The 23,621-nt window shown below is 45.0% G+C and overlaps 1 protein-coding gene across 3 annotated transcripts in view; it reads left to right on the top strand.

Annotated features, from left to right (window-relative positions):
* Positions 1-7,079: 7,079 nt before the first annotated feature.
* GRB10 (growth factor receptor bound protein 10) overlaps positions 7,080-23,621 on the top strand; it is a 359,795-nt gene continuing 343,253 nt past the window's right edge. Inside the window, exon 1 of one of the 3 annotated variants that reach the window (XM_039336399.1) lies at positions 7,080-7,211. The gene's annotated coding sequence lies outside the window, so the exon portion shown is untranslated. Of the gene's footprint in view, positions 7,212-13,815; positions 13,841-21,518; positions 21,878-23,621 lie in introns of those variants that run through there. The other 2 variants (XM_039336398.1, XM_039336397.1) reach the window with 2 other exon arrangements.

Below are 23,621 nucleotides of genomic sequence, written 5' to 3'. Positions count from 1 at the left end.
GGAGAAGAACAAGTGATGAGAAAGAAAGTCTGCCCCTCCCAGGTGGAAATAGACAAATGAGGTGGTAGTTGAAGGAAGGGTGTGGGGTTAGGATTGCATGCTGGGAAGGCAGGGAGAGAACTGAATTGCTGAGGCTTTGAGGCAGAAGTGGAAAGAAGCATAGAGAGCTTGGGCCATGCTGAAGGAAAAGGGGAGTGATCCCTGAATTAGACCCGCTAATATTCTAGTCAAGGGACAGTATAAAAGCTGAAACCACATTCACTGGTCACCTCGGACTAAATGGCTTTGGTTTGGTAACAGTATCTTCTACCTTGTTTGTACCATGTTCCTGTGCCTGCCCCCCACCTCTGCATCCCACTTCTGCCTCCCATCTCTGCTGTTGACACAGGCAGGTGGTGGGGAGGGAATGGTGCCACACCGTAGTCCCTGTGTGCTTGGCCCTGCCATCCAACTTGTTCCTCCAGTGAGTCTGCTGCCTGCCGCCTGACCCACAATGGCCCCAGCGAACTGGAAGGGTGGGAAACCCCCATCCCTAAGAGGCAGCTGAGAATCCCACCTTGCCGAGCCCAGCCCCGGAGCTGCCCCACATGGCCCTAGAGAATCAACAACACTCCTCTGGTGGATCAGGCCCTGGCACCCACCTTGGTCCCACCCCCCTCTGCCGGAGACATCTGGATGCCCTCCAGCCCTGTCCAGGCTCCCCCAGGTGCCCTTGATGTAAGCAATGTCGAGCTGGCCATGTCTACCCTCCTAGACAATCACAATGCTGGGGCTTATTTTTGGAGTAGGGTTTAATTAGGCACATGTTTAAAAATCCTGCCAGAACTTATTTTTTGGTTGGGTCTTACTTTTGGGGAAACATGATAGTTTCTATTCATTGTTTCTTGTCTTGCCTTCCAGTGCTTCAGAAAATAAATTGATCCCCTTTTCTTTGTGGCAGCCCCTCAAATTTTAGAACATTACTATCACGTCACCCCTAGTTTTTCTTTTCACTAGACCAGACAAACCCAATTCCTTCAACCATTCTTCATATATTTTAGCCTCCAGCTGGCTAATTATCTATGTTACTTTTTTCTGCACTCTTTACAGATTTCTACAATTTTTTTTTAATAATATGGGGACCAAAACTGGATGCAGTATTCTAGGCATGGTCTTACTAAGGCTTTATAAAGCAGTATTAATACTTCATATGCTCTTGGCTTCCGGTTTTGATGTTGCAGGGAGATGGGGGTAAAAAGACAAGGCTCTGTCTTTCGTGTTCGATTTCGCCCTGCTGGAGACCCTGGAAAGGGTCAAAAATCACCCTGTAGAGGTGACAAGCAAGGAGGGAACCCTTGTTGATCGTGGGAGGGCAGCGGCCCTTCCGTTTGATCTGAGGAGGCCCTCCAAACAGATAGGGGAAAGACTGCCTATATTTGTGTATCCAGTCAGAAGCTGCTGACAACGGAAGATAATAAGCACTAACAAGCACCCTAACAGCAACGTGGATGAAACTGGGTGATACTCTATCCTCTCTTTATGGCTCTAAGACTTCCTCCTGAAAAAAACTGCCCAAAGTACCCTCCCCAATGAGAGAGGGAAGGGGGAATTTCCACCCCATTCCTTCAAGAAAAAAAAAGTGGCGAACTAATTACTTTGGAAAAACAGAAAATTACAAGATTAATTTGGAATTAATATAAATATATATCTTTGAAATTTGGGAACTAAAAGTGCTTTTGAGACTTTTTTAAAAAAAAAGATTTGAAAAACTTTAATATAAGTTTGGATTCAAAAAGCTGGAAAATTGTACTAATGACATCTAGTGGTGAATTATGGCACTACAACTTGTTACGCCTAAAGGAAACTTGGCTTGAAGCCCAGATTTAGATAAGACTCTTACTGACCTTGGGAACTATCACTTTTGAAGACTGCAGCTGGGAAAAAGGAAAAAAAATTGGGCTGCTTATTGGTGTGGCGGAGACAATGAACTACCTTGAAACTGGCCTGCTTGAACTACAAATATAAATATTAACTGATTTTCAGAGCTGTGTGGTGGAACTAATTCCATGAAGGAGAAACACACATTATTGCTTGAGATGATGGAATATTTTAGATTACAAAGCTTTGATTGATGAACAATTTTTATTATAAAGACCACCTACAAAAAATGAAATAGATATCCCATACTCAGCTTTAAATGGTAAAAAACCATCTCTAACACCTGTCCCCAAAGTCTTCAGTTTGATATATCACCAAGAAAATACGAATGAAGATCAGAAAGAAATTCTCTCCATGTTGAAATCAATACAAGATACTATTGCTTTAGCTTGCGATGAGACTAGAAATAACACAAAGGAGATAAAAGAACAATTTTTTAATCTAAATTTACAAACCCAGAACATGATTACAAAGAAGGAACTAGCAACTCAGAAAATAGAAGGAAAACTGGAGGAAGCAGATCTAAAGGAAGGAATTGACAGATTTAGATAACTTTAGAACTAAAAGATGGAGTGATAATATTGGAATAGTTTAAAATCAACTTCAGCATTCAGATATTATTTTTGACTAAGGAAACTAAAATAAATGGGGCAGTGGCTGTAATTAGTGGAAGAAAAGATGTGTTCAATCCAGTTAAAAGTTCTTGAAAAGCTTATTATAAAGCTTGTGGTCTTTCTTATGTTTCTACTAAATAAACTTAGGACAAGATGTTTTTGAAACACATATATTAGCTCCATGGAACCCCGAAGCAAATTGTTTCTGACAAGTGGTTTCAGTTTACTGCAAAGTTCTGGGGGGAGTTTGTTAAACTGATTGGGTTGACTCAGGGGCTTTTGTCAGCTTTTCAATCAAGTACAAATGGAGCAGCTGAAAAAGCTAACACAATGATGGAACAGTACCTCAAATGCTATATTAATTACCAGCAGTCTAATTTGGCTGACCTTCTGCCTTTCGCGGAGGTAGCCTAAAACAATACGATGCACAGTAGCACTAAACTCATCCCATTTAAAGGGGGCGTTGACTTACCTGAACGCCTTTTCTCAGCACGGAGATGGATAATCCACCAATGGGTTGAGACTGTATTCCTGCCCAATCAGATCAGTCAGCCAAAATTGCCACGCCTGTCCTGGACCACGAGATCCCAGTCTTGACATGAGTGAAGCCATTGACTGACAGTAAGACGTTTTGGCTCAAACTAAATATTCCTTATTATCTTTGTTTGGAAGAGTGGGTGTGGATTATCCATCTTCGTGCTGAGAAAAAGCGTTCAGGTAAGTCAACGCCCCTTCTCCAGCACTGGAGATGGATAATCCACCAATGGGACATACCAAAGCCTATTGTCCCTCGGGTTGGGGAATAGACTGGTCCTGGGTGTAACTTTGGTCTAGCACCTGCTGGAGAACCCTCCTACCGAAGGAGGCCTCTGCAGAAGAGTATTTGTCGATTTTGTAGTGGCGAATAAATGGAGAGGGCGAAGCCCAAGTGGCCGCCCTGCAAACCTCTTCAATAGAAGCCTGCATGGCCCTTGTGGAGTGAGCCGTGACATGCCTGGGGGCTGGCAAGTCCTCCGCCTGGTATGCCCCAGTGATGCATGCCCTAATCCACCTGCCAATGGTAGATGATGAGACCTTCTGGCCCTTAGAGGAGGGGTGGAAGGATATGAAAAGTGCTTCTGAGTGATGGAATTCCACTGTACGCAAAATGTAATACCTTAGTGCCCTGCGTACGTCCAATGTGTGCCATTGTCGCTCTAGGGCATGAGTTGGGTTTGGGCAAAAGTCTGGTAGGACTATTTCCTGTGATCTATGAAAAAGGGAGTTGACCTTTGGGATGAAGGAAGGATCTAATCACAAGACCACCCTGTCCTTGTGAATGTGACACAGGTCCTTCCTCGTTGAGAGGGAAGCTAACTCGGATATGCGTCGAGCTGACGTGATAGCTACTAAGAATGCTACCTTGTGGGTCAGATAGCGGATGTCACATGTTTTGAGTGGTTCGAATGGTGCTCTGGTAAGAGCCTGCAGTACTCGTGGTAATTCCCACGATGGGTATCTGTGCAACGTTGGTGGTCTAATGTTCACAGCCCCTTTGAGGAAGGATCGAATTAAGGGATGCTTACCCAAAGGTTCCCCAGGGCTGGCTGAAAGTATTGTTGAGAGGGCGACAATCTGTCTACGCAGCGTGTTTGCTGCTAGGACCCTCTCTAGACCACCTAGTAGGAACTCTAGGATCCTGGGGACTGTAATCTTTTTGAGTGGCAATCCCTGTTTAGAGCACCATGATTGGAAACTTTTCCACATGGCCTTGTAGATACAGTTCGTGGAAGGGCGTCTTGAGGCGTGTATAACCCTAATTACGCCCTGTGAGCAAGATCCCCTAGTTAAAATTGACCGCTCAAGTGCCAGACGGCTAGTTGTAGCCATTGTGGCTCTGGATGGGAGATCGTCCCCTGCCTGAGTGAGATCCTCTCCGGAGGGATCCGCCATGGGTCTGTGCGAGAGAGACTCCTCAGGTTTGCGAACCAAGGCCTCCTTGGCCAATATGGGGCCACAAGAATTACCTCGGCCCGTTCCCACAGAATCTTGCGCACTACCACCGGAAGGAGAGGTAAGGGTGGGAATGCATATAGGAGCCCCCTTGGCCACGGGCTCCGTAATGCATCCGTCTGTTCTGCTCCCTTGGATGGGAATCGTGAGAAGAAGCGGATCAGTTGGGCATTGGAATGAGAAGCAAATAGGTCTACCTGGGGAGGACCAAAGCGGTGGCAGATCTCCCTGAAGATCCTTGGGTGTAGTTGCCACTCCGAGTGATCTACTGTTGTTCTGCTCAACAGATCTGCCTGGATGTTTGTTTCTCCCGATATGTGGTCGGCCTTTATTGAGGCCAGATTTTGTTCCGCCCAGGCTCCCAGTAGGAGAGCCTCGGACGATAGGGAGCAGGAGTGCGTGCCCCCGACGGTTTATGTGGGCCTTGGCTGTCACGTCCGTTAGGAGTAATACGTGACCGCGTGTTAGGCTGTCTTGGAAATGTCGTAACGCTAGGTGGATGGCTCAGAGTTCGAGACAGTTTATGTTGTGCCGGAGGTCCGCTGTTGACCACTTGGTCCCCAGGTGAGCTCCCCAGCCGAACAGGCTTGCATTGGTTGTGACTACTATTCTGTCTGGTTCCCTGAAGAGTGAGCCTCTGAGAAAGGCCAGAGATAGCCACCACCTAAGAGAGTGCCATACCCCCAGCGGTAGGCTTACCCTTCTTCGTGAGGCACTGAGCTTCTGTCTCTGAAACGGAAACATGAACCACTGTAGCTCCCTTGAGTGCAGTCTTGCCCATGGGACGATTGCTATGGTCGAGATCATCTTCCCTAACAGTTGTGAAAGGCAGACCAGCAGTTTACCTGTCTTACTGTTTTCCTTATGTTGCTGAGGCGTTCCTGGGACAGATACACCTTGCACTCCATTGTGTCTATGACGGCTCCAAGATGTAGTATCCTCGTTGTTGGAGTTAAATGGCTCTTGAGGAAATTCACCGAGAAACCGTGATCCTGTAGCAGCCTTACTACTAATTTTAGATCCATCTGAGCATGGCGGGCAGACGTTGATTGGATTAGAATATCGTCCAGGTAACACTGGACTCTGACCAGAATGGTCCTTAGGTGTGCTGCCAGAACCGCCAGTATCTTGGTGAACATCCTGGGCGCTGATGAAAGGCCGAATGGGAGCGCTCTGTATTGGAAGTGATGCCCCCTGTAGGCGAACCGTAGAAACCGGCGGTGAGCCAGAGAGATGGGGATGTGCAAGTATGCCTCCGTGAGGTCGATAGATGTCAGAAAATCCCCTTTTCTTATGCTTCCTAGGATGGAGCATAGTGTCTGCATTTTGAATTTGCAGGTATGTTAGATAGAAATTTAGCCTTTTTAGATCCAGAATGGCTCTCCAACCCCCTGAGGGTTTCGGAACCACGAAGAGGATAGAATAAAATCCCTGGCCTCTCTGGTCCATAGGCACTGGTTCTATGGCCCGTATGTTTAGAAGGTGTTGAACAGCTTCGTTCATGAGTCTTCTCTTTGTTGGGTTCGCGGGATAGGGGCAGGGGCGGAAGCGGTTCGGGGGATTGGAGAGGAATTCTAGGGAGAGACTGTGACGTATGGTGTCTCTGACCCATACGTCCATGGTGGTTTCTTCCCACTGGAGGGCAAACCTTGCTAGCCTGCCCCCTATGGGAAGGTCTGGGAAGGAGTCATCTGGTACGGCGGAAGGGGCGGTTGTTCCCCCGAAAGGGCTGTCTTCCTTGCGTCTGCCTATGTCTTGTGTTCTGCCTATCCGTCTGTCTTTCCTGTCTATCCTGCCTAGGTTGGAAAGGTTGGAAATTTTGGAAATAATTGAACCTGGTTTCTGCGCAAAAGGATTGTTTCCTTCTGAAGAAACGGGGTCTCCTGTCCTGTTTCTTAAGCATGTGTTTGAGGATCTTGCGCTTGTTCTTGTTCTCTGTTAGGTAGGGCGTTAGCGCCTCTCCAAACAGCTTGGCCCCTTGGTATGGAGCCGAAGCCAATTTCCACTTGGATTTGGCATCGGCCTGCCAATTTTTTAGCCAGAGAAGGCGTCTGCTCGTGATGTTTGACGCTATTGCCTTGGCTGAAAATTTGGTCGCTAAGAGTGTCGCGTCCGACGCATATTCCATGGCTGCTACCATCTTGCTGAGTTCCTGGTGGGTACGGATGTCCTCCACAGGAACTCGGCCTTGTAATTCCCGGAGCCAACAAAGTGTGGCTCTGGTGAAAAAGGAGGCGGAGGTAGCTGCCCTGGTAGCCCATGCTATTGCTTGGTGTGTTCTTCTATAGTTGGACTCACCCTTTCAGTCCTCGGCTTTAAGAGCCTCTGCAAAATCTCCTGATATGGCTGTGTCCGATATCAGGGGTCCTATGGGTTCGTCCACCGCTGGTACCTCCAAGGTTCCCTCCAGCTCCCTGGCTACATTAAATAGCCTCTTCTCCGTGTTGCTGGGAAGAGGTAGGGAGGCTGGTGCTGACCACTGTTTCCTTATTGTGTTTAGGAACAGGGTCGGACATGGTATGCCGTGTTGAGTAGTTACCTTTTCGGCGAACGTTGGATCAGCCACCGTGTCAACTGTGATAGGTTCCACTGCTGTCCCATGATCAAGATGGGCTGTGGCCTCAGTCTTGCACAGAATGGTGACAAAAAGAGAGGGGTTAAAAAGGCCGTCAAAAGAAGGCACCTGAGGTGAGTTGTCCTCCTCCTCAGACATTTGGATCTCCTGTGACGTACTTGGTTGGTCAAGTAAGAATCCTCGGAGATCGACAAGTCTGAGAGGGAAGAGGGGTCCTGTTGGTCCTCTGTTTCCTCCCAATGTCTCGATCTATGCCTTTGTAGCTTGGGCTTGGAGGCCTGAGCCCTGGACTCAAACGCGCAGTCTACTGCCTGCGCTATTAAGGTAGCTAGTAGGTCCCCCGTCAGAGCAGGAGGGGTAGCATTACCTGCGTCCCTGCCGGTGCTGTAGTTAGCGTGGTCACCAGAGGCTCTTGTGTCCTACGTGGTGAGGGGGATCGGGAAAGCGATGAGAATTCCCCTATCCCGCCTCCTGCTGGAGATTGAAATGAATCCCCAGTAGACCAAACACCCAGTGGGGATGAAGAGAGCCCCAGTAGTAGTTTGGGAACTATTCCCCCACTCTGACTATTTTCAATTCTGGCCCTTTTCTGGGCCCTGTTGAATTCTTTTTCCAGGGCTTGGTGCCTTCTGATTGCCTGTTTGTCTGCCTTTCTGGATGATTTCTTTGCAGCCTTGATTCTGGAGGCTGCAGAGGCTTCAGAACCCTCTGAAGCGGGTGCTCCAGAAGTTGAAGGCAAGGCTCCAGTAGAGGAGATGATGGCTTCCTCCATTCTCCACTAGCGCAGGGTCACGATAGGGAACCCTGGTAGTAGGAGAGCTTCTACTCTGAGTAAGGACAGACGCACTACAGGGGGCGCCTGGAACCCAGGAACAGACTCTGTGAATGGTCTGAATTAGTCACTGTGCATGGATAAGGAAAGGCACACGACTGGGGATGCCTGGAACCCGCCACTAAATCCAGAAAACGTACGGGCCACTAATGGGGGCCCCGAAGTCTGGATGGAGCCAGAGACAAATTAATTCAATTAGTTATGAAAGCCCTTAATTTATTCTGGGTGTGAAGGCACCAAGTCCTGGAATAAGAAGCTATTAGTGTCTAGTCTGCTTCCTGTATGATAAACCCCTTGCAAGGTATCTATATATATAACAGTAAGGGGCTCTATTACTCTAGTGCTGAAGAGGTCCTTTATCTCTGGGCTGGACCAAAGAAAGAGGTATTTCAGGAATTTTGATCCCTTGTCTCCTTCCTTAAAATTCAAATCCCGGCCACACATGCACAATTGCTAGCCGCACACGATTTATGGCTCTTTGTGTTCAAAATATGGCCGCCGCAGGCAGGAAACTACTGCGCATGTGTTAAAATGGCTGCCGCGCATGCGCAGTAGCTTCCCCTGTTGCCTATGCCACGTGCGTGTGGAAACAAAGGCCGCGCGTGCACTGAGCTGCCCCGGTAATGGCGGCTCTTTTAAATGTCCAGGGGAGTGCTTGGTAAGCTAAACAAACGCGACTCGCTTTCCCAGCTGGTTCGCGCGGCCTGCAAGTGTCTCCCGGAACTACCTCCCTCCACGTGTGCATCCCTTTAACCCTCTGCTACCCCCGCGGAGCTAACGGCTGCTGTTGTTAAAGCTCTTAAGATTATTGAAAGTCTCTGCCCGGCCGATCGGTTTGCCTCTTTCTCTTATTTTTTTCTTTTTTTTTTTTTAACCTGGCCTGCCGATGTGGGTAAGCAGAGGGTGAGGGATTGGGTTAGGGAGGGATTTTAAGGGGTTTACTTCCTTTCTAACGAGGGTGATATTCCCTTAAGGAGTCTAAATTCCAAAATCCTGTGATTTAGAAGAATTTGGATATTTTAAATGTTCAATCAAATTAAATCTAATTAATTCCAATTAACTTAGCCTAAAAATTCTCAGCTACTGGAATACAGCACAGGCTCCTTGTAGTCCAAAAGGCATCACTTTAAATTGGAAGCTTCCCAGGGACAATTGAAAGCAGTTTTTCATTCATCCCCTTCCTTAATCCGGACTTGGTAATAAGCCTCCCTTAAATCCAACTTTGTAAAAACTTTCCCCTTTGCCAGATCGGCTAACATGTCTGTCCTTCATTGAGGGGAGGGGGTACATGTTCTCTAGACTGATAGTGTTCCTTCTTTTAAAATCTATGCATAATCTTAGTGACCCATCTTTTCATAGAACAGTACAGGGGCTGCTACACAAGATTTTGCTGGTTGGATGAAATCTCGGGCCAGGTTCTTATCAATGTCCTCTCTTCTTCATTTCTCTGGGCATCATTGCATACATTTTTGGCTTCGGGAGCCTCGGTAAGATTTTGATGGCATAGTTTGTAGGCCGGTGAGGGGGGGAGGACATCACATTCTTTCTCACTAAATGCCTCTGCTAAATCAGTTGAGACAAGCTGGATTTCTAGCAGCTTCTCTACAACACCTTTAGTGTTTCAAGGTGTTTTTCCTGTATAGTCCTTTGTATCACTGGTGGTGGCAGGAGGGAAGGGATCTACCCCCAATTTTAAGTTCCTCATTCTATTCTCCCATCAGATGGTTGGGTGCCATTTATTGAGCCAAGCCAGACCCAAAATCACAGCCTCAGTCATTTTTGGGTCCACCACAAAATGAATGATTTTCCAGTGCTGGCACATTTCCAATCGCACTGGTTCTGTCAGGTGCGTGGCAGGTGTACTGCCAATAAGGGACCTATCAGCTTGTTCAAATTTCATGGCTAGGGGCAACAGTCTTGCCCAAATCCCCAGCTTGAGCACTGTGGGTAGATTAATTAGACACCTGGTGCAACTGGAGTCTATTAACAAATTTAAGTCCATTTGGGCCCCAGTTTTGGGTAGTATTATCTTGGAGGGGATGGGAAAAGGTGGGATGGGTTGACTTACCATTGGATCCTCCTTGCCTTTCTTATCACTATCATAGGACACTGACATCTGTAATGGCTCTGGCTAGGCTTTTGCCTTGGGCTTAGCAGGAGAGGGGTGTCCAACCGCTAGGTCTTCTCTCTCCCTCCTCTGGGGGCTTTTTGTGGCTTAGCTTTTTGTGTCAGCTGGTGTGCTTCTGGCCTGGGTTCTGGGTGCTGGGCATTCCACAGCATGGTGACCCATTTGGCTGCATCAGTAGCATTTGATTAGAGCTCTGACTAGTGCTTGGGGAATGCTGGTTGTCGTGGTGGCTTGGGAACATCGGCCCAAAAGGTGCTTCTCCTTGGCATGCAGTGGCTTGGGTTCAGCTGTGCCTGGCTTTCTGGGGTGATCCAATTCGATGTCCAGCATCGCCATGCTGTACCACTCATGCACTTGGTTAGGAAAGCCCTGAATGATGCAGGCTTGGAGTAGGTCGCGGTCTAGCCCCTGCTTGAAGTAGTTGATCAACGATCATTCCAGCTACTACCCTAGCTGACCAGCAACTCGCCTGAATTCACAAATGTATTCCTTAACTGGGTGGCCTTTTTGCTTCAGATGATGGATCTCTTTCTTGGCCAACAATGCCTGGGATTCATCTTCAAAACAATCTCTCATTTGCTCCATGAATAGGTTAGCATTCTGTAATTCAGGAACCCCTTCATCATGGAGGCTTGTCACCCAATTGGGTGCTTCTCTCTCCAAATTGGCTGCCATGGCATTCACCATCTGAGCATCATCTAGATAATTTCAGGGCCCACTTCAGTACCTCATCCTAAGAAAGCAGAACTCGTAGAAGCAATTTCTTCCAAAAGGAACTTTTATTAGAAGAAGCTGACAGCAGGCATAATAGACAGGATCTGAGGGTTTCCTGCTCAAATCAATAGGTTAAATAAGTCCCAAGTAAACCCCACCCCAATTGTTCATCCGGTCAGTTCAAATGGGCCAATCCTCAGGTGTTAAGTCTGTTGTGGGAAAGTTGCTGATAACACCGGTCTTTCCCAGGCTTGTAATGCTGTTGTGGCTTTGCACCTTCCCTTCCAAAATGGGAGATAAGCCAGATGGCCTGAGGCTCATTTTCTTTCTCCCCCAAGGTGACATCAAGGGAGAAACAGTTCAAAGAGCAAGTATGCAGAGACAGTGAAAGAGATACATTCTAATGATAGAGAAAACAAAGACAACCCGCAGCAGTTCCCCCCTCCCCTCCAGGAGTATGACAGAACTCAGAGCAATAGAGGAAATAGAATGAGAGAGAGTGCTCCTTAATAATATATAGGTTCTGACAGGTAGGCATAAGTGTATCAATCTAGATGAACCACACTTGGTTCAGGAAGAAGGATAGCTTCTCGGGGTTCCCATCAAAGATGAGGAGGTGGCTCAAATCATGGCGGGACTACCTGCACTTGCTGCTGAGCTGGTAGTTGGTCCTGGGGATGTGGCAGAACCACCCTCCTGACTTCCCTTGGCCGGGTTTCTGGACTGGCAGCCCGAGGCCCTGTATCCTAACACAGGGCTTGACATCACAGGTGGCTGGGGAATAGGTGAGGTAGCATGGGCTACTGCAGTCAGGCTGGGACTTCAGTGTAGGGGAAAAGAGATGGGTAGCCCTTAGCATTCCCCCTCAAGGCACACACATCCTGGGCGACGGGAACCATTTCTTTTACCTCCAATCTGCCAAACTTCTTCACTGCTTGAGCAAGGGGCTGTGGACTGCAGTCTGGAACTTCATTTTCTGGAGTTGTCCCCTCCAATCGATCCCTTTCCCTTCTGGCATACTGCTGATGAAAACCCCTGGAATGGCAGCAACAGGAGTTCCTCTTCAGTGGCAACAAGAGTGCTCCTGTGCTGAGGGCCAGCTTTGGCTTGATAGAGGTCCACTAGGATCATAGTTCTTCCCTGTGGTACCAGCTTCCCAGGTTGGATCAACCGGGACTTTGGCTGACTCCCTGCCAGTGATGCCTCCTCGGTGGCTGGAGCCACTGCTTGCACTCTGACATCCGGAGTTCTGTTGTGGCCGACAATGGCTCCACTCTTTCCCTCCATCCTCAAATGTTCACCAAGTCTTTATTGCTCTCCCAAAGGATGGCTAGTTGGTTGGGGCCCAGCACTCTGAAAGAAAATTTAAGTTTTAAGAGACTTGGTTTAATGTCATGGTTCTGACAGAGTCGAATAAAGCAGAACTCCGAGGTTTGAAGTTCCTCAAAGAACATATTTATTAGTTACAAAGTATCGGTATGGTCAAAAGTGAAACCAAGTCTGAATACACAAGTAATAATTGCCCAGTTACAAAGTTAAAGGTCCCACCCACAAAAGTATGCAAGCAGCTACATTCCCCAATATACTTATTTGATGGGCTTTTAATGCAACGCCCAGTCCCTAGCCTTGGGAGCACCAGATGACCTTGGTTCCTATGGGGCAGAAGATTATTTTGACTAACGAAGCACCTGGGCAATCCTCCTCCCTCTGTTCTATGTGGCAACCTAGAATGAGAAGAAAAAATGACTGCAGCCATGCTCATTGTAGAGTTGACACCAGCCCTATGATTTTTCACCCAAGAATATCAGACTTATAATTTGTTGCTGTTTTATAATGTGTTTTTTTTTGTTTATTTTTTCCAGTGCTTTTCTTAATCTATTCTGTTTCTGCTTTTGGGTTTGCTTATTTCATTTAAAAATTTTGTAATCAGCCAGAAAACCCTTAAATATTAGTTAAAATGTAATTCAAAATTGGGTTTATAATTTTTTCCTTCTTTGTACGTTCTTGCAAATAAGTTACTCTGAGGGTAAAGGTGGGTTCTTTTTGTGTAGTTAATGAAATTTTAAATCAGTAAAGTGAAGAATATAAGAGCCCTGCTTCTTGGATTGGAAAGAACAAACAAGCAGCATTAAGGGAATTATCAATCTGTATTTAAATCATTAAAAAAACCTTCTAAATTATCATTGCATAAGCAAAACTAGGATTGTAGCAACTTTCTCGTACTTTTATAACAAAAATGAATTATCAAAATAACAGCTTTGTATTTAAAAGTTCTGTCTTATAATCTATACCCCAAATTTTATAGTCTCTTTGTAAAAAAGAGAAAAATATCTAGATCGATATCAGAGGTAACTATTTTGTGAATTGTTCACTGTAGCTGAAATAATGTCCTAATTATGTCTATTCACTGCCAGGTAAACCACACTGCAAAGGCATCAGCCATTTCCTAATCTTGCATGACAGGAGTTGTCCAGTTTAGTTAGCACTTCAGCTTTGTATATAGGAGGAATATCTTTCTCAATTAACATTCCACACTGGAACATTCTGAACATTTTTATATACCACAAATTTCCTGGCTCTTTTTCATGTGGAAAGTCACAATTTTAACAAATATTGTACAATCAAGGATTGAGTTTTCTTTTCTGCTAATTTTGAGCTAACTATGTGTATTGACACCATGTCATCCTGGCGATCTAGAAGAGTACAATACTTTTGTCTAGTTCAGCTTTTGGGCAGAGGGCTGGATATCAGGAGGCAGGGAGGATTTTTAAAAATAACAATAGTACTTTGAGTGGCACAGAGAAGGGGCGTTGGTCTTACCTGAACGCCTTTTCTCAGCGTGACAATGGAGAATCCACCAATGGGTTAACTTCATCTTCTGCCTGCAGACTAGTCGTCCAATTTTGCTCCGCCTTTCCTCCTGGGACATCCCTGCCCCAGTCTTGACGAGGCGAAAGCTAGTTGGCTATGTTTTCTTGTGTTGACTCTATCCTCTCCCCTCACAGGACCTGACTGGCCTCAAGGGTGGGAGTGGATTCTCCATCATCATGCTGAGAAAAGGCATTCAGGTAAGATCAGTGCCCCTTCTCCAGCATGACGAATGGAGAATTCACCAATGGGAGATACCAAAGCCTCATTGTCCTTGTGAGTGGGATGCCATCTGGGCCTGTGTCCCACTCTCTGATACTATGCACTGGAGCACTCTCCTGTCAAAGGAGGCCTCCGCAGATGCGAATCTGTCTAATTCGTAGTGTCTTATAAAAGGGGAAGGCGACATCCACATTGCCGCTCTACATATTTCTTCAATCAAAGCCTGAGTTGCCCATGCTGCTGAGGTTGCAGCACTGCGTGTGGAATGTGCAGTGATTCGTCTGGGGACCATCAAAAACTCCCCTATATGCCTCCGCTATACACCTTTTAATCCATCTACCGATTGTGGATGCAGTGACCCTCCAACCTTTTGTGTGAGAATGGAAGGAGACAAACAGTGCTTCCGATCTACGGAAGGGTGCCGTTTGCTTGATGTACTGTTTTAAAACTCTGTGAACATCTAAGGTGTGCCACTTGCGCTCCAGTTCATGGGACAGTTCGGGGCTAATGTTTGGTAGCACTACCTCCTGTGCTCTGTGGAATAGGGAATTGATCTTTGGAATGAAGGAGGGGTCCAAATGTAACACCACCCTATCCGTGTGGAAGGTACAAAGGTCCTCCCTCACTGACAGGGCTGCTAGTTCTGAGATGCGTCTTGCTGAGGTAACAGCGACTAAGAAGGCAACCTTAAGGGTCAGGTACTGTAGGTCACAGGTCCTGGCAGGCTCAAATGGAGGTAAGGTTATGGCCTGTATGACCTTAGGTAGATCCCAGGAAAGGTATCTGTGTACCACAGGTGGCCTACTGTTAGATGCACCCTTTACAAAGGATCACACCATTGAGTGTCTGGCTAAAGTTTTAGAGTTGCCATAGGTAAGAATGGTTGATAGGGCAACCATCTGTCTATGAATTGTGTTGGGTGCTAACCCCCTATCCAGACCTTCCACTGGGTAGTCTAAGATATCTGGGATAGAGATGTTGCATGGGTCTAGTTGTTGCCTGTTGCACCAACCACAATAATTTTTCCAAGTGGAATCATAGATCCTGTTAGTTGTAGGCCTTCTAGAGGCCTGGAGAGTCTTAATGACTCTTTGTGAGAAGTTGTCTCTCTGTAGGAGACTCCGCTGAAGTGCCAGCTGGTCAATTGGAGCCACTGTGGATCTGGATGTAGAAGGGATCCCTGGTTGAGGGAAATTTGGTCATGTAGAATCCTCCATGGTGGAGATGTAGATAGGTTTACGAGATCGGCAAACCACATCTTGGCCAGTGCGGTGCAATGAGTATTACCTCCGCTTGGTCCTGCAATATCTTCCTGATGGTTGCTTGTACCAAAGGAAGAGGTGGGAATGCATACAGCAGTCCTTTCAGCCAGTGGCCTCGAAGTGCATCTGCTTTCTCTGTTCCTGGTGTCGGAAAATGAGAAGAACCTCAGAAGCAGAGTATTCTTTGGACTGACTAACAGATCCAACACTGGATGGCCGAATCTCTCTGCTGCCTCTCTGAAGAGAGCAGGGTGCAGGCTCCACTCTAAGTGGTCTATCGTTGTCCTGCTCAGGAAGTCTGCCTGGCGATTGGCTTCTTCTGAGATGTGCTCGGCCTTGATGGAGGCTAAGTTGTTTTCTGCCTAGGTTCCCAGCACTTATGCTTTGTTGAAGAGGGCCCTGGATCGCGTGCCTCCTTATCGGTTGATATGCGCTTTGGCCGTCATGTTGTCTGTGAGTATGAGCACATGTCGATGCGCCACTGCACTGTGGAAGTGACAGAGGGCCAGGTGTATGGCTCTGAGTTCTAGCCAGTTTATGTTGTGCTTTAGGTCTTTCTTTGACCATTGACCCTGTGCTAGCTGTAATTGCAGGTGCGCTCCCCATCTGAATACGCTGGCATCCGTTGTAAGGGTGACTCGGTTGGCTTCCCTGAACAAGTGCCCCTTCCCCATCTCTGGGGAGGACCACCACTGGAATGACCTCAGGACCTTTGGTGGCACCTTCACTCTTTGGTTTGAGGAGCCTATCCCCACTCTTTGAAATGGAAGTAGGAACCACTGGAGCTCTCTAGAGTGTAGCCTTGCCCAAGGTATGATTGCAAGGCATGACACCATCTTTCCTAGCAGTTGTGAGAGTGTAGCCAGCGTTGAGGACCATTTCCTTCAGATGAACCTGACTAGGGTTTGAATGCTGCGTTGACGGTCCTGAGAGAGATGGACCGTGCACTTTTGTGTGTCTATGACCGCTCCCAGGTGAAAAAGACGGTTTGAGGGAACGGTCTGACTCTTCTGAAAGTTTACTGCGAACCCGTGGTCTTGAAGGGTTTTCAGAGTCGGTGCCAAGTCTGACTGTGCTGTCTGGACCAATGAGGATTGGGTGAGAATGTTGTCCAGATAGCATTGTATGCACACTGGAATTGTTCTCAAGTGTGCGGCGATTATTGCCAATACCTTTGTGAACATCCTGGGAGCTGAATAAAATCCAAAAGTAGGGCCCTGTATTGGAAGTGTTGACCCATGTGGTAGAACTTGAGGAACCTCTGGTGGTCCAGAAGTATGGGAATGTGAAGGTAGGCCTCCGTCAGATCTATGGACGTCAGAAGGTTCCCTTTCCTGATGCTTGCTAATATCGAGTGAAGGGTTTGCATTTTGAATTTTTTTGTACTCCAGGTGTCTGTTCAGACTCTTTAGGTCTAGTATTGCTCTCCACCCCCCCCCCCAAATTCTTTGGGACTATGAATAGGATGGAATACAATCCTTGTCCCAACTGATCTCTTTCTACCAGTTCTATAGCCTGAAAGTTCAGGAGGTGTTGGATGGCCTCTTTGGTGAGGTTCTTCTTGATCAGATCTTTTGGAGATGGGCAAGGAATGAACCAGTTCGGGGGTATTGAGAGGAATTCTAGGGATAGGCTGAATCTGATGGTGTTTAGGACCCAGAGGTCTGTGGTGGTGGCTTGCAATTTGTGAGCAAAAAGGGCTAGCCAGCCACCAATGGGGGAGCCCCCTGGGCCATCACTTGGATCTGCGGTAGGGATGCCCCCCGGCTCCTTGAAAGGGCTGCCTTGCTTGGGCCTGTTGTCTGAACCTGTTCCTGTTGTTGTTTCTCTCACCTTGATGGTCCGATCTGGGCTGATAGGGACGGGAAAAGGTCCCCTGATCTATGCCTGCATCAGTCGGAAGGCCGGTCTGTAGAATAGGAGGGAGCTCTCCTCTTCTTCACTGGGGGAATACTCGACTGGAGTTGGCGCAGCCAAAGAAGAGATGTCCTGGCAAAAAAGGAAGTAGTGATGCCTGCCTTGATTGCCCACACCAAAGCCTGGTGTGCCCTGCGGAAGGTGAAGTCCATCTTCTTGTCTTCTGATTTCAGAGTCTCTGCTGCATCCCCGGCTATCGGGGGTGGAAAAAAGAAGATTGTAATGGGATCATCTATTGTTGGCACATCTTTTATCTCTGATAGTGCCGGATCTATGTTGAAGATTTTCTTGTCTGTCCCCACCCATTGGGAGGAAGGAACCCGGTGCCCCCATGTTGTTCTGAACAGAATCAAAGAAGAGAGGTGGGCAGGGAACAAAGTGTTGGGTTTAGGTGGGCTGTGAAAACACTTCATTGTTTGTGACCTTACTAGTTGAGGGATTGGTGGAATCTGGGGAATCGGGGGCCTCTCGATATTTGCAGTGCCGCTGGCCTTATGCAGCAGTGTCTTGAATAAGGACGGATTAAACAGGCCTACAAATGGAGGAGAATCTGGAGATACATCCTCTTCATCGGACAGTCTCTGATCCATCAGCTCATGGTCCTCCACAGGAGACCTCCTGCCTCTGGAGGACTTAGAGGAGGAAATAGAGTCTTGGTACAAGAGGCCTCCTCTTGAGAAAATCAGGAGCTGCCCCTAGAGACCACAGACCTTATTCTGGAACAATGTTGTCTTGAGGAGGCCATGGCCTGTGCTATCAGGGATTGAAGGTATTCTGAAGACATTGCTCCATGATTATCTGAGCGATTGGTGCCTGCTTCTGAACCCAGATCTCCAGGCCCCTCGCTTAGGGGAGAGCCATTCCCCTGTTCCATATCAACCTCTGTTTCCAGAGGTTCCTGGCTGGCCTTCCTTGTGCCAAAAATTTCCTCCTCCCTGTAATTGGGTGGCTCTAATTCATTTTCAGTGGAGGTTTGCCTCCTTTCGGCTCGGGAGAAATGTCTCTCTAGAGCCTGGTGACGTCACTTAGCCCCCCATCCACTGCTTTGGAAGGCCTTTTGGCCGATATTGCCTTGGCCTTGATTTTCCTAGCCACCTTTTGCTTGGATGATCTCTGTCTTTTATGAGCAGGGGAGCTGGTGGTGGCGGCAGGATCCTGCTCTGTTTGAACTGTGCTGCCATTCTTAACTGGAATTATTTACAATTCCGGTCTGGTTCAGGGTAATTGTGACCTGATCTATGTCTTGTACTCTTCAATTATTACTATTATTATTATTGTTGTTGTTGTTATTATTATTTTTTTATTATTGAAAATTTTTTAAATTTTACAAAAACAAATCCCCTTCCCATACCCCCCCCAACCCTACCTCATCCCCCCCCTTCCCAACCTCCCAAACCCTCCCCTGGACTTCCCAGAGCTGAGTACAGGCTTAATTAAAAAAAAAAAAACTTAAAACACTTTTAAAACCTAAACAAATTTAAATACAATCATCATTCTATATAAACTCCCTCCAAAAACACACATTTAAACATTACTTTCTTTGAATATCTATATCTATAGTGTAAAATCTAATTTCTCCCTCTTTCTTTATCCTAAAACGAAAAAATAAACATATAAACCTTTGTTATACCATTAAAACTAAATACTCTTAAAAAACTTAAAGTAAATACATATTTCCTTCAATCTTCATAATCTTCTCTCCTATCCAAAAAGAAAAAACTTAAAAAACCTATAAGTCCTAAACAAATCTAAGCACATTTAATTAAACAAATTATTTTCTCTTAAAAATATTAATAATAATATTTAAAAACTAGAAACACTTTTAAATCCTAAACAAATCTAAATACAATCATCATTCTATATAAACTCCCTCCAAAAACACAAATTTAAACATTACTTTCTTTCCTAAACAAATCTAGACATTTAATTAAACAAATTATTTTCTCTTAAAAATATTAATAATATTTAAAAACCAAATTTAAGCATACTTAAAACTTGAACAAATTATACTCCCTTCAAAACACAAATTTAAACATTACTTAAAATTTAAAACATTAGAATCCCCTCACTAAAATGAGCAAATTATAATCCCTTCAAAACACAAATTTAAACAATATTATCATTAAAGGTTCAAAACTTAAAACAACAAAATTCCCTTATACGCCTATCCATAATAAACACATTAAACATTTCAATCTTCACCAATAACAAATTCCATCCATAAGAAACTGCATCCTTATCAGTCTCAATTATATTAGTATTATTATTAATTATTCACATTCCAGTTTTTTCCATTCTCCATTCTTCCATTCTTCCATTTCCATTCTCCATTCTTGTATCAAACTTGTAAGAAATGCTGCAAGTTCTGCCTTAGGAGACTGCTCCAAAATTCCTGAATCTCCCATCGACTCCGAAGCCAACACAGATAAGGGTTCCTTGAATTCCTCCTTGTGTTGGTCTTTACAATTGTAAGTTGTACAAGTTATCCTCTGCCCGTTCCTCTCTTATTGATGCCCCTCAAACTGAGATTTCCCAATTTCCATTTCAGGCAGCAATTCCACCCTTGAAGATTGCTCCAAAGACTTTGTAGGTCTAACATCTCCCAGAGATTCAGAGACCACTGAATATGAAACTTCCTTAACCTTCTTCTGTTGCTGCTTTTCTTTGGAATTGTATGCTGCACAAGTTGTCTTCTGCTCCTCAACCTGGACTTGTTGAGGCCTCTCACACAAAGATTCGCCAGTTTTCATAAATATAGGCTCTTCAAACTGTAATTCTACATTCTTTTCTTCCAAAGCTTTAAACTTAGTAGATGGCGATGCACATACCCCCAGGACCGAAGTATAAAAATCTTTTGCTTGAGAAACAGTATTAAGTCTATAACATGTCCCCAGGTAGTTCACCACCATTCCAGTCGGAACATCCCATCTGAATAAAATTTTTCTCTTTTTAAGTTCATTTGCTAGAAAAGCAAACTCCTTTCTTCTTCTTAAAATTTTAGATGGGATCTCCTTAAAAATTATAACATCTTGTGAAGCAATTTGAAATCTCTTCTTATAATAGGCTTGCACAATTTCATTGCGTAAAGATCTTTTACCAAAGTAAATTACCACATCTCTTGGCAGATTCTTCTGTGCTGCCACCACAGAGTTAACCCTAAATAATTTTTCAATTTCACTAAGTATTCCCTCTTTTTCTTTATTCAAAATCAATGCAAAGTCCTTTGCAACCATCTCTTCAGATCTCCTTGCAAAGACTCTCCCAGGCCCCTAATTCTTAAGGCATATTCCATTTGTCCATATTGAAGCATAAGAATCTCATTTTCCATTTCTTTTTCCATACTTTCAATTTTCCCCTCCATTATGTCCACTTTTTCAGCTACCTCTTCCACATGGGAGTTCACCTTTTCAAGAACAGAAGCAACTCCTTCTAAAGCCAAAACAAAATCTTGTCTCAAGATCTTATTATTTTCCTCTAAAATCTTTTTCATTTCTGCCCTAATTTGAATTATAACATCTCCCATCATGTCTTGCAAATCCTTCATAGTTATTAGCTGACCCCCAGAAGAGGGTGAAACTGTTGATTTAGAAGCTGTAGAAATCCCTGGACGCTTTGGAGCCATCTTAAAGAAAAACCTTTAGTCCTTCTTAAAAAATTATAAAAATTCCTTCAAAAATCATAACTCCCTCCAAAGAAGGTCATTATAATAAAAAGAAAAAAGGGAAAAAAAAAGAAGAGAAAAGGAATTTAAAAAAAGCTTTACTCCTTCTTAAAAATTGCAAAAATTAAACAGAAAAAAGTCCTTCAAAAAAGGATCATTACAATAAAAAGAAGGGAGTTCAAAGAAAAGAAAAAAAAGGGGAGAAGAAAAAAAAATAATTAAATAGAAAAAGTCCATTCCAAAAAAATACTTAGAGATACCAAAAACAACCATTCCAATCATAAGAAAATAAAAAAGGAAAGGGAAAGGAAAGAAAGAGAAACACCAAAAAGCCTGCCGGTCAGCATTCTAACTTCCAGGAAAAAAAACACCGAGAGATTTGCCGATCGCCATTTTACTTTCCCTTTCAACAAAGAAAAAAAAATAAAAAGAGAGAATAAAAATAGAAACAAGTCTTAAAACTTAAAATCCAAATAAGTCAAAGAAAGCAAAAACTAAATCCTCTACTCAGCTCTGTCCGTTTATAAAAAAAAAACTCACCAGTTCTCTTTAAGCACGGAGGTGTTTGCAGCGGCTCGTTTTGTCCCTGAGGACAAAAACAGCTGGGAAGCGGAGACAAGTCTGAACTCCGTGGGAGCACTCCTTTCACCCCCCTAAAAAAAACTTGGGGGGTGCAAAAGAGGCTCTACCACTATTCAGACACTCTCTACCCCCCCCTTTGCCCGGGAGGGGGATTTTGAACCGCTGAACAGCTGATGTCTGCTGTTCATAGCGGTTCTTACACTTACCCAGGAGGACGGCTACAAAGTAGCCGCCATCGCGCGCGCAAAATCCACCGGAAGTCATTATTATTATTATTAATTATTATTATTATTATTATTATTCCTACGTGGCTAGGAAGAAAGGCTGAGCTTGGGTGGAGTTGAGGTTGTTATTGGCTGAACTCAATCTCTCTCGTGCCTCCCTCAGCTGGATTTCCTGGAGGCTACCCAAGAAAAAATAACTGCGCTTGTATTCGGTGGAATACGGTCTGCATGAGCTGCAAGGAAGCCGAGGAGCTGCAGGGAAACTCTGTGAGGGAGCTGAGGAGACTAAAAGCCCTCCGCCGACCAGCTAATCCCCAGCTTCAGGCAATGGAAACAGCAGGAGCTTTGGAGGTCTTTAGCTGATTTAGGGTAAGAGCCTTCAAGAGCTGTGATATTCTTCTGCAGTTCACCAGCTTCGCGTGTGTCCTATTGTTCCCACGCGGCTCTCCAGCTTCCATATGATCTGTGGGAGGTTTAAATTGCCTGCTGATCAACTGAGCTAATGAATTCCGAATTTGTTTTGGCTATCCTGGCTAGCCCTGTGGGAGGATTGGGTTGGGGGGGGGGAAGGAGATTGTCTCTCCCTTTGTTCAGGGTCACACTTGGTGACCGGAAAATGGTGTCCGGTTCCTTGTTTGTCCGGCGATCGGCTGGGCTCAGGCCAGCCTCGTGGTTGAGCTGCGATCTGGCAGCAGAAAGGGCTCAAACGAACGGCCGTTCATTCTTTGCAGTTTCCCCCCCCCCTCGGATTGACCAAAATATCAGAAATATACGACCTTAAAGAAGAATCACTTCAGGAGTCAAGAATTCAGTCTAATCAGGCTCAAGACTAGTCGAGAATGGGGCAGGGAGGTCCCAGGAGGAGAGGCGGAGCAAAATTGGATGACTAGTCTGCGGGCAGAACACAAAGTTAACCCATTGGTGGATTCTCCACTTGTCATGCTGGAGAATACTGTGAGAACAATTGGGGGACTGGAAACTAAAGCATATGAAGAAGGGTTGCAGGAACTAGTTATGTTTAGTCAAATGAAAAGACGGACTAGGGGTGATATGAAAGCAGTCTTCTAATGTTTGAGGGGCAGCCACAAGGAAGAAGGGGTCAGCATATTCTGTAAAGTCGAAAGCACCTGAAGGCAGGCCAAGAAGCAGTGGATGGAAATTAATCAAGGAGAGAACTGAACTAGAAGTAGGAAAAATTTCCTGACAGAATAATTAATCAGTGGAAGGGCTTGCCTTCAGAAATTGTAGGTGTTCTATCACTAGAGATTTTTAAGAAGAGATTGGACAACCATTTGTCTGAAATGGTATAGAGCAGACATGTCAAACTTGCAACTTCATGTGACATCGCACAACTTATCGGCACGGTTTTGCCATTGCTGGCAATGAGGTGGGCACTGCTTCCAGATGACGCTTCCGGTCCGTGGGCCGGCAGTTTGACACCCCTGGTATAGAGTCTCCTGCTAGAGTCAGGAGTTGTACTAGAATACCTCCAAGATCCCTTCCAACTCTGTTATTCTGTTAAAACAGCAGGGATTGATAGCCATAAATGAGCAGAGCAATGCTTTGAACTTTCTAATTAGACTGATTTAATTGCAAATACCATTATTTTAAAGCCAATTATTGTAGAGTTAAATTTCACAAATTGCATATACTTGTATTTTTTGACATTGAAATATTTTGAAGTTATTTTATATTGGCATGTAAGATGCCTGCATCAGGCAGTGGTTTGGGTGGAATGAAGAAAGCCATAATAAATGTAAAAGAGGTTGGGATGAGGAGGAGGCTTTGGAGAAGTCTGAGCGTAGACTATTCCGATGTTTCAGTAAAACGAGCAAATATTTATATATTTATTTTAAATAAACTTTTCAGAATTTGATAAAATTAATACAAAAAAATACATACACGATTAAAATTAGGCCTGAAGTTGGGAACTTTCTTGAAAGAGATTTTAATAATATATATGAATATAAAATAAACATTTTAAAAAAACAGTAGGTATATGTTACTTATGTTAAGTTCAGAATTACTTCTTACACAACCATTATTGCACACTTCAAACTGATTTTAAAAATTACTTACCTCTGCCAGCAAACTTTTTTATCCAAAATATAAT

Source organism: Crotalus tigris, unplaced genomic scaffold, assembly GCF_016545835.1.
Source record: "Crotalus tigris isolate CLP2741 ecotype Arizona unplaced genomic scaffold, ASM1654583v1 scf7180000017666.379230911805:20528666, whole genome shotgun sequence".
NCBI lineage: Eukaryota > Metazoa > Chordata > Lepidosauria > Squamata > Viperidae > Crotalus > Crotalus tigris.
The sequence above is the reverse complement of the archived record's forward strand: the minus strand, read 5'-3'. Positions and strand labels throughout refer to the sequence as shown.